Source organism: Triticum dicoccoides, chromosome 7A (assembly GCF_002162155.2).
Source record: "Triticum dicoccoides isolate Atlit2015 ecotype Zavitan chromosome 7A, WEW_v2.0, whole genome shotgun sequence".
NCBI classification, from domain to species: Eukaryota; Viridiplantae; Streptophyta; class Magnoliopsida; order Poales; family Poaceae; genus Triticum; species Triticum dicoccoides.
This window is the reverse complement of record NC_041392.1, coordinates 546,086,813-546,095,934: the sequence shown is the minus strand read 5'-3', so window position 1 is coordinate 546,095,934 and position 9,122 is coordinate 546,086,813. Positions and strand designations below refer to the sequence as shown.

At 45.5% G+C, this 9,122-nt stretch overlaps 1 long non-coding RNA gene across 1 annotated transcript; it reads left to right on the top strand.

The window, feature by feature from the left end:
* Window positions 1–5,545: 5,545 nt before the first annotated feature.
* LOC119327879 lies at window positions 5,546–8,270 on the top strand. The gene is made up of 3 exons (XR_005158738.1): window positions 5,546–5,832; window positions 6,675–6,829; window positions 7,688–8,270. It is a non-coding gene; the product is annotated as an uncharacterized LOC119327879 (long non-coding RNA).
* The last annotated feature ends 852 nt before the right edge of the window (window positions 8,271–9,122 follow it).

Here is a 9,122-nt window from a genome sequence, read left to right as displayed (position 1 = left end):
CCCCGCACTCAAACAAGGAAAGGGGGCTCTTGGGAGAGACCCCAAGTAGGATTTGGCCTACTTGGGGCGCCTCCCTGGCTGCTCCTCCCTCCCCCACCTATATATATGTGGGAGGGGGCGTCACACATAACCACAACAATTGCTTAGCCGTGTGCGACGCCTCCTTCACTGATTACATCCCCGGTCATATTTTCGTAGTGCTTAGGCAAAGCCCTGCGGAGACAGATTCACCGTCACCACACCGTCGTGTTGTCGGAACTCATCCACTACCTCGCTGTCTTGCTGGATTAAGAAGGCGGAGGACGTAACCGAGCTGAACGTGTGCTGAAAGAGGAGGTGTCGTACATTCGGTACTCAATCGGTTAGAGCGCGAAGAAGTTCTACTACATCAACCGCGTTAACAAATGCTTCCGCTTATGGTCTACAAGGGTAAGTAGACACACTCTCCCCTCGTTGCTATGCATCTCCATGGATAGATCTTGCGTGTGTTTAGAATTTTTTTTATTTTCCATGCAACGTTTCCCAACATCCTCCTCGTGCTGATGACAGCCCTCCCCAGACGATGGTCGTAGGCGTGTGCGCGGCATCACGCCGACACCTTCTCCGTCCCCGTCCCCGTCCCCGCCACCGCCGCCACCCATGACCGAGGAGGAGGAGGCCCGACTCATGAGGTGTGTCATGGATGACTCCATGATCACGCATGACGAGCAACAATGGGATGGCCTGGAAACCGCTCTGGCCCTGTCGGCGGCCGGAGAATTGGCCATCCCGGGGATGGACGTCGACGTCAAGGTGTAGGTGCCGGAGGAGGAACCCATCGTCGTGTGGAACCCTTGTTTGGTGGGCCAGGCGTGGAGCTGGTCGTGCACGGCGCTGAAGATGGCTGACTCCATGGGTGTCGGCCCATGGTCAGCCACACCGCCGCGGTCACCAGAGCACGAGCAGGAGCCACGGGAGGAGGTGGTATAGGCGCCTCCGGCGCAGGAGCCACCGGCGCATGCGCCACCGGTCTGGCAGGGGCCGCCAGCCCACCTGTGGCAGCCACCGCCCTACGTCGACCTCACCGGCGACGACAACGAGTAGGACGACGACTCCTGAAGACGACGGCGGCCACCGACGAGGGCCTTTATCTACTTTTTTTATGTCTTTTATTAAGTTTTAGTTTAATTCAGACATGTGGTACTATGGACGTATGGGCGTGTGGACGGTTTTTGTTTATATTCATGTTTCGTATTATTTGTCAGTTTATTTTCTTTATTTTTAGGGCAAAAATAAGAAGGCCACAACCCCAGACGGTTCGGAGCGATGCGTGCCCGTTGAGCCCATCGATGCCCGCATGATCGCAAGTGGACGGCCGGGTCTGTTTTACTGTTCCAAACGAACTAAAAACAGACGAACCGGATGTCCGTTTGGGGGCACCCGTGAGCTCCTGCACCCTCATCCAGTCGCCCCCGTGAACGCTTTCTAGCCAGAAACGGGCATGATATTTTCGCGAGGGAAACGTGCCGCCACCGGCATCGGAGAGCATGCGCGCCATTCCATGCGGCTAAAACCCAATGCATACATGCGCGCGCAAAGAGCCAACAGACACACAACACCGACACAGGAGACGAGAGTGCACGAACAAACCCTGCGGCTACGGAGAGAGGGAGAGCATGAAAGGTGACAACGCCTCGGGCACTCTCCGGTCCCCTTTGTCAACAGTACTAGGTAGCTCGTCGCGGATGTTTGTTTTCTGAGCGTCGTGAAAGGAAAGAAAGCGACGGCGCCACACGTGGCGGTCATTTTCCGAAGGTCGTCTCGCTTCATTCGTTGTCCCGGTCGGTCGTGCAGTGGTCGCGGGAGCAGTAGTTTCGCGTCCGCGTCGCGAGAATCCGTCCGGCCGAGGTCGTTTCGACGGTGTCACAGCGCGCCTGTTTGTTTGCGTGATTCGGTTTCTCGGCCGGCCGTGGATCGATCGTCCTGCACCTGCACGTATCGTCAGTCTGCCTTTCGGGCCCGTCGTCGCGCGATCACGCCTTTTCTTTTCTTTTCTTGGTCCGGATAGGCTGGAGAAAGAGGTTCACACGCACTATTATATGTGCAGTTTTGCTAAAGTACATCTAAATATGCCATAAGTATTGCACATCTAAGTCCTATATCATTGATCTTACATTAAGGTTCGTGTGGATTTTTCATTTTCTTTTTTCTCTTTCTCTTTATGTTTAATTCACTCATTTAGATGTGCAATAACCAGAGCACATATAGATGTGCCCTAGACACATCCATGTTATGTGCTTTCTATTTTTCTTTTCTTTCGACGAGACAGCATGGATGCCAAATTGCCAATCCGCGCGCCAGCATTCCGTCGGTCTCTCTCGGGGTCGTGAAACACGATTCTTTGCGTGACATCGGCCCATCATATTAAGATTACCTCCCGTGTCGTTGTTATGGTTTGTTTGGGCTGACCGTGGTCCCGTCGAAGCTAACCCATGGTCAAGTTCTAAAAGAAATACCATAAAAATAGTTTCATGTGCTAAAAAAATCAAAACTAGTTTCATAATTTTTTTTCTTTACTTGGAAAAGATCATTTTATCGTGATGTCTACCTCGACAATTCCGCATTGTAGCACGAACCAATCTGGAGTCTAATGGTTAGGTAGACAGTGGTATCTAAGCCACCAGAATTCAAGTGCTGGTGCTCGCATTATCCTGAATTTATTTCAAGATTTTCGACGATGCGTGTTCAATTGGTGGAGACGTTCCCATCAACTATAATGCGCCTATGATTTCATAAAACCTTAAGATGATATACCGGCTTAGTTTCTCCGATGCGCTCATTTCTACTCCTAGTGTCTCAGTTGGTAGGTCGCGTTTCAGGTTTTATTTTCGTCCCACCTCACCTGGTCTTTTTTGGTACTTCTTTGGTACTTCCTCCCACCTCCCTCTCAGCCGCGAAAAACCAAGGAAAACCCCGCGATCGAGTCCCGCACACGTCCAACCTCCGGTCTCACGCTAAGCCGCATAGAAACAAAAAAACCTCAAGCCAGTCCCCCGCCCGCCCCCACGCACTCCAGGCCCTAACATCCCGCCGCACCAAGACAGACGAACCAAAAAAATCTACGAAAATTAACCGACGAAAATTAACCAGCGAAAATTAACCAGCGATAAAAATCCAGAACCAATCGCCCGCACGTAGCGCTAGGTCTCCTGCCCTCGAACGAGAAACACTCGCACGCACGAATCTCTGCTCTCGTTCGCCCGCCGCCGCCCTTCGTCCCTTCGTCGAACCCTAGAAGCGGAGGAGCGGTGGCGGTGGTGAACCCTAGAAGCGGAGGAGCGGTGGCGGTGGTGAACCCTAGAACCCTAGAACCCTAGAAGCAGAGGGATCGGGGGAGGAGATGGGGGGCGGGCAGCGCCGGGAGCCGGGGAGGAGGTGGGGGGCTGAAGCTCCCACCATTCATCCCCACCTCAGGAGGGCCTCGTTGGATGTGGTAGCGGCCGACCGGCCGTACTCGTCGGATGCCTCGATGGGGGCGTCTCCGCTTCCTAGATCCGGGTCGGAGACTCTGACGCAGAGGCCCGCAAGGGAGAAGCAGAGGGTGGAGGAGGAGCGGAGTCCATGGAGGAAAGCAGGCGACGGCTACAGGTAGGCGCTCAGCTTGCCCTACTGTGTAGTTCAGTGCGTCACCATAGGGATAGGAGCGCTGCCATCGTCTCCAGGTACGTCCTCGACCAGGTCGTGCTTGGGCTGCCCTCGGGCATGCCCATGCCATAGATCAAGTCATGATCTCATGGTTGAATGCCTTCCGAGGTCTCCCTGAAATCTGATCTGATGCCCTTGTTGAACCCATCCCTTACTCTCCACCAGCTGGGTCTCATTCGATGCTGATGCTTGCTACCATAGTGTGCTTCAAGAGATCAACAGCATGCTGAGATGGAAGCAACTAAAAGCATCAGTTTTGCCATTACACGACGACATGCAAAAGTAGCATGTCATCAATCACACCAGACAACACATACAAAATCCATTAATTTGCAATTCTTCAGTTGACGCACTTGAACAAAAGCATCAGTTTTCTACATTGTGACGATCACAAGCATCTAATTATGCTTCTCAAAGTTTGTAATCATGTGATGCATCCTTGAAATCAGTTTGTTCTCCACCATTGAGTATCATACTCCTTCCGTCCCAAAATAAGTGTCTTAACCTTAGTATAATTTTATACTAAACTTGGTACAAAGTTGAGACATTTATTTTGAGACGGAGGGAGTACATGATACATCAATGTGTTAGGTATAAATTGCCTGCACTAAAACATGTACGACAACCAAACTGCCACATTCATTCAGTACAACTCATCCTGCTTCAGCATCGAAGTTTTGAGGGGCCATGAGAGCAGAGGTAGCCAAGTCGTCGTCACATTAAGGCAGAGTGAGGACGTAATTAGCTCATTAGGAGGAGTTCAATTGTTTCCCCAAATTTCCTTCCACGATTTTGTAACCCTTTGCAGAATTGCATGGGGAGGTTCGTAACATTGTCTACTCATCTGATAGGAAATCAGTATCTATTGTCTATCATGTGACTATGGAACTGATGCAGAGTACCCTTCTTTGCATGGGAGTTATATGTGGTTCAGTTTGCAGAATCTTGTTTGGTTTTACATTGATCTTGCATGCTCAGTTTTTGGGCGTATAACCAGTTTGTAGGTCCTACTATTTGATCTGTGGACGTGACCAATGAGGGCATGGAGATTATGGCGAGGCATGGTGATGCGGTGGCAGTGGTGAAGGTAACCACATCGAAGGCAGCGACAATGGGTGGTTGTCGATGAAAGCAGCATGGGGATGGGGGAGGTGGAGAGGCGAGGGATGGAGGCGGAGGATGGCAGCCAGGGAGACGGAGTGGCAGTGAGATTGGACGAGCTCGCCTGCGGAGTGCGTGGGCAAGATTTCCTTTCCGGGTTGGACGAGGGCTTCTTTGTTTGTGTGTGTGTGTGTGCATGTGTGAGTTCACACCGATACTCGACCAAATACTGTGCATGGTTATCTGAAATTCTAGACAATAGTTCACATCCCAGTGGCAGGTAAGAACCTTCTGTTTAATTTATCAAATGGCGTCAATAGACCATAAAATTATCTTCATTTATAATACTAAAGATATGTCAATACATGTTCTTACATTTAGGCTCCTAAACCTGTTGAATGAGTTCTATATACAAGATTTATATTGTCCTTCTATAAATTAAGACTACACTTGCTATTGATGAGTCTATAATTGTCAACCTGGACAGTAACAACACACTATCGTTTTATCTCTCAATGTGAGCAAGTAAGATTTTTTTTCCAGAGCTTTATTCTTTTGTATTATTTTTCTATTACAGAAGTTGATGCTCCATCTTGTTATTCATTTCCTGGGATCATTTCTCGAGGAATGTACGGATTTCTCGAAGTGACGCAATGCTATGATCTTCAATCATGAAAATGAAACTGTCAGCGCTGATGGCCTGCTCCTGTGATCTCATTTGTACCAAAATGCAGCTTAAATCTCTTTTTGAGAATTGGTTCCTGATGTTACATTTAGCTACTCATGTATATCTTTTAGATTTTTTTCTCTTTGTAAATTTTGTTTTTTGTTTGCTCACCTTGTAATCAACTCTGTATTTGATGATTTAGAAATCAGAATTCAGTTTAACTCTGCAATTAACCCTTAATGATAATATAATTGTTCTGGTTTCACTCATCCCTAATTCATAGCTTCACCAATGGTGATAGCATTGTGTCAAGGAGCAGGTGGAGAGGGAGAAAGAGAAAGGGAGAATGGAAGCCAAGTGATAGACAAAGAGAGTGAAAGGTAGAAGACATGCAATAACTTGTGTTATCTTACTAATGCTTTATTTATTGAAGACCTATACCAATGCACAAGTATTTGTCGTTGTATGATGGAAACCAGATGCCATCATGCTTACAGCATATTTTTGAATTAAAAGAATAATTTGATCATTGTGTCTATATTTTATGATTTCGTGTCAACGCACTGGCATTTGGCTTCAGCCCATCAATTAGACCAGCTAGGTCTACGCACACTCCATGATTAGCTAACAAACTAGAGCAAACTAGCTAGCTTGAGTAGTCCCAGTTTGGTATTTAAGCTATTAATTCTTGGATGAGTGTGTTTGGAGGCGAGAAGGGAAATATGTTACTCTGCAAATTCCAAGTCTTTTATCATGACTATTATTACACGTCAAACATGGAGTAATGAGAGCGTGAGTCTGTTTTGAATTCTTAATTGGTAAATTCTGGTGATTAACTGACCGGGGATTCAGTTTGGATAGCTACCCAGGGGTATGAGTGTGATCAGTGTGACTAATTGTGATTTGTTTAGTGGTGAAAATGTAGGAATTAATTTGTTTCACCAATTCTGCACTTGCATTTGGCCATAGAATTTAGTTGGGGTAGCATATGCCCAGAATTTAATTAACCACAATTTTGAGAAATTTTTGGAAGTTGTTTATTTGTTTTATTAAACATGGTCGAATTTTCTTATAATTGCAGGTATTTGGTTCAAAATATATTTTTCTACTGTTAACCGATAGCATGGATATCACTACTTATGATCATGATGTCCATAAGAAATCATCATGACATGTCGAATCCTCAACCACTCATTTAGATGTTGATGGATCTGCATCACAGCTTCTGTTGAACTCTCATGGTTGGAGATACTGCAAGAATTTTGATTCGGCACGGCCCTCATGGAGACAATGGAGATGGTGTTCAGCGGTGCACTCAGCCAGAGTTCGTCGTACGTCCGACATTTGCTGATTCGGCAGGGCCCTCATGGAAACAAAGTACGTCCGACATTTGCTCTTCTGTGAATCAGTCCATAGGCCCTTTAATAGTTGTGTGTTGTTGTGTGTTTTCATCATGGGCTTCTTGTTTCTTTTAGTCCATGAAAGACGCATTGGAGCACCAGGTCAAGAGCAAGGCCTTTTTCAAGATACTGACCTAAATGCTGAAATACTTCGTTGTTGCCACTTTTAGTGTAGTTGTACTGATGCAGATAAGCTAAAAATCTCTCTTGCCTTCTCTTTGATGCCCTGATGACTTGTGTGCTTAATTATTAAGTAAATTACATTATGGCGCATGTTATTTCCCATGTCGCCATAGGGCATTGTTCTTTTGGGACATGCATAGGGATGCTTTGTACCGGTACGTAACTTCATGCTGAAAACAAGAGCAACATGTTTTCTTTGTAGGTCAGAATTATTAACAAGATATGAAGAATTAACCTGTTAATTTCTTTGCAAAGGAATTGGCCAGTTAGTATTTTACTAAATAACTATGGACTAGCTACTATTTTTACAATGGGTTGCTTATTGGACTAGGGACGTGTGATATCTTTCTCCCGTTGCAAAGCTAAACCACGTCGTGTCATCTTTGTAGTTTACATATTTTTTAGATGTGTTGGCACACATTTTGAGGCATCATTTTCTTTCAAGTCGTTCATCATCATTGGTCCCATTCTGCACAAGACTATCAATGATACCACTCTGCATTGGACCTACACAATCATCAATTTTACCAATGTCACAAATGGTCTGTCTTGTAATGTGACATTATGGCTAACTGTTTGGTTTAAATTATGGTTGGTAGATGTCCTTGGATGCTGTAAATTTTGTTAACCTAACTCCCTGCTATATGCATAGTTCAGGGCGCAGAGAAACTAATGGAGCAACCAGGAGTCCAATCATTTTAAGGCAGAACATTGAACATATCAGTGATCGGACACTCGAGACAACTCTTAATGAGTTCTAGCAACCGAAGACAGAATATTTGCGTAGGATGCAACAAAGCTGCATGTCATGAGATTATTGAATACATTGAGTAATTTGGAATGGAAACATTTTTGGTTAAATAGGATGCTCTTGAGATTATTTCTCATGCCAACATGGCATGCCCGAGCTAAAAATGTGCCACCCTTTGACAGGACCATGCCTTGTTAGAGGAGGTTTCTGGTTGGATAAATGAGAAGGCCATGATGCCTATTTGGGCTAAGATGACTCCTAACATTGCAGGTATTACAGATGGAACTTAAGCTTCCATAATGCATTTGTTGAGTAATTAGCAGTCACATATCTTCTGTGTTTTTAATTGCTATACGGTGTCAACAAATGATGAGGTTCTAAATTATTATTTTTATCATTGCCTACTTTTCAAATGCGTAGTTTCTCTCTGCATTGATCTTAGTAGTTTGATTCTCCGGTAGTACATTTGGTGATCCTAACCAGAAGCTAGCTGTTAGAGAATGACAATGGACTATTCATGTAAGATAGTTTTTGTCCAACATTGCATTGTTCTATATATCTTCTCTCGCATGTTTGGCTTTGGCATCAATAGGGACAGGGTGGGTGATCATGGTGGGATTAGGCATGTGAATTCTGGTTTTAGTTTCACTTCCATGTTTGGTAAGACAGACAAAAACTCTGAGTGGCTGATTTGTATCTTGAAATGCATCATGTGACGAATCATCATGAAGTGCCAAGGTATATTAAACTTTCTAAAACGGTGGGAGTTCAACCCTCAAATCATAATCCATCCCCCACCACCCCTCCCTAATTACTGTTCCTCCAGCCAAACAACCCCGCAATTTCTAATTTAATGTTCTGTTTGCTGTATTAAAAATGAGTCCTGGTCTTGTTGCATTGTAAAGATCAGATATGTAGTGCACAATTGATGATAATCTTTCAGTCTTACTCCCTCCATCCGGAAATTCTTGTCCTACAAATGGTTTTATCTAGACTTGTTTTAGTTATAGATATATCTATTTTATCCATTTCTAGGATAAGTATTTCCGGATGGAGGGAGTAACATTCATTAGCCAATGGCCCCACATTAGCATGTCCACCTAGCTGCTAGGCACATTACGTCATTGTGCACACATCCGCTCCTCCTGCTTAATTAAAAGGAAAAGAAGGGCACGTAGATGGCCCGCAATTCCTGGACATCGTGATGCCTTAGTTTAACCGAGCGCTTGTTTCTCTTCGAATCGCTCCAATTTCTTTTGACGCTACAATTCCTAATTGTCTATTATGTTATTCCATCATGCCTTGTCACTTCGGTTGTGAATCATCAAGCGTTGAC